This window comes from Myotis brandtii, unplaced genomic scaffold (genome assembly GCF_000412655.1).
Source record: "Myotis brandtii unplaced genomic scaffold, ASM41265v1 scaffold744, whole genome shotgun sequence".
NCBI classification, from domain to species: Eukaryota; Metazoa; Chordata; class Mammalia; order Chiroptera; family Vespertilionidae; genus Myotis; species Myotis brandtii.
The window spans coordinates 2,095,062-2,097,089 of record NW_005370965.1 but is presented as its reverse complement, the minus strand read 5'-3'; the positions used below and the strand labels follow the sequence as shown (position 1 = coordinate 2,097,089).

The window sequence follows — 2,028 nt, the reverse complement described above, 5'->3', positions numbered from 1 at the left end:
GCTGATCGATGTTTCTCTCTCATCGATGTTTCTAACTCTCTATCTCTCTCCCTTCCTCTCTGTAAAAAATCAATAAAATACATATTTTTTTAAAAAATAAAAATTTTGTACAGCAAAAGACACTTTCAAGAAAGTGAAAAGACAACTTACATAATGGGAGAAAATACTTGCAATTCACATATCTGATAGGGGATTAATATTCAGAGTGTACAAACAACTCCCAAAACTCAATAACAACAAACAACTCTATTCAAAACATGGGCAAAGGATTTGAGGAAACATTTTTCCAAAGAAGATATGCAAATAGCCAGTAAGCACATGAAAAGATGCTCAACATCATTACTCATGATGGAAATGTAAATCAAAACCACAATGAAATATCACTTCATTCCTATAGGATAGCTATAATAAAAAATTTTTTAGTTTTTTTAAAGAAACCCACACACAAAAAGGAACAAGTATCGCCCTGGCTGGTGTGGCTGTTTGTTGAGTGCCGTTCCCATGCACTGAGATGTCAGGGCACATGCTGGGGCTTCTGGACTGGATCCCCAGTGAGGGGGGATGCAGAAAACAGCGAATTGATGTTTCTCTCCTTCCCTCTCCCTTCCTCCCTCTTTAAATCAATAAAAACATCTTTTTAAAAAGAAAAGTAACAAGTATCAGTGATGAAGTGGAGAAATTGGAATCCTCAGACATTGTTGGTGGGTATGTAAAGCGGTACAACCAACTGTGGAAAACAGCTTGGTAGCTCCTCAAAAAATTAAACAGAATTACCATATGACCTAGCAATTTCCCTTCTAAATACATATCCAAAAGATAAGTACACACAGTAAAAAGGGGGGGAATTCTTTCTCAGCTTCCTGGTGAATGTGGTCTTGTAGATAACGCGTGTCATGAAGAATATCAGAAACTTTTCAGAGCCACATCTGAACTTCTTACTCTGCAGGTTCCGACTGTGTGCAAAGACCCAGCGGCAAAAGGCACTGGGTGTCAGCTTGAAGCCAGGCTTCCCGGCCTCTGCTTCTCCCCTCCCTAAATTCAGCCACATCCTGGTTTGGCTCTTAAACTGAATAGTTTGACAGAAAACAAAAGGGGAGAGATTCAAACTGAGCAGGACGTCCTGTCCTCTAGCTCCTCACTCTTCCCCAAAGGACGTAAACCTTATCTGTCCCAGTCCCTTCCCGGACCTGGGCTGGGCCACTGAAGCCCAGGCAGCAGTTGGGTAACACAAAAGTCAGGCAGAGGGGATTTGCCAGTCAACGCCGGACAAAAAAACAAAAAACCGGGCGGCCTCCTCTTTCTTGCACAAGAGCTCTTACGGGAATTCAGCTGCTGGCCGGGGCAGCTGGCTGAGAGCCCAGCCACTTTCCCAAAAGCACCCTCCACCTCGTGGGTTGACCTCAAGTAGAACGCTCTCCCTACTAAAGCCATACTATTGTTAAAGTATGAACATGCTTTTGACCCAGATAGTAAAGAGCCGCTGCCCCAGACCCTTCAAGCGCCTCCCTGGTCCCTCCCCCCTAACCCCTACCTCACAGACCACCCCAATCAGGAAGCTAATGGCAGGGGCTCCTCCGGGAACCGGATCGAACAACCTTCGGTAAGGATCAGTGTTCACCAGTGTTCACTAGGTTATTTTTTATTCTAATTTTAGCAAGTGAAACTTCATTTTAAATTTGCATTTTAACGCTTGCTTCTCTCTGTACCCAGGCCCCTCTCCGGGTTCTACATTGGTCTACACTGCCCTCTGGTGGCAAAGTGTTGGTATTGCAAGTCCCCTGTATAAGTATTTTGCCCCTTTTCCCCTCTGAATTCATCCTGTTGTCCTGTGGTGGGGGGAAATAGAACTCTCGTCTCAAACCTTTAACCAAATAGTTCAAAATTAAGATCGGAAGTACCATATTTCCTTACAATGAAGGGTGAAATAACATAAACAATTGGTGCATGACATGGTTGTCCTGTTTGGCAGTTCATATGCCCATAAATGGGTTTATGACCTAGACCAGTGATGGTGAACCTATGAAACGC

At 43.6% G+C, this 2,028-nt stretch overlaps 1 protein-coding gene across 1 annotated transcript in view; it reads right to left on the bottom strand.

The window, feature by feature from the left end:
- Nucleotides 1-837, bottom strand: part of LOC102249208 (nuclear body protein SP140-like protein) — a 16,889-nt gene extending 16,052 nt beyond the window's left edge. Inside the window, exon 1 of the mRNA XM_014530610.1 lies at nucleotides 825-837. The gene's annotated coding sequence lies outside the window, so the exon portion shown is untranslated. The remainder of the gene's footprint in view (nucleotides 1-824) is intronic.
- Nucleotides 838-2,028: the final 1,191 nt, after the last annotated feature.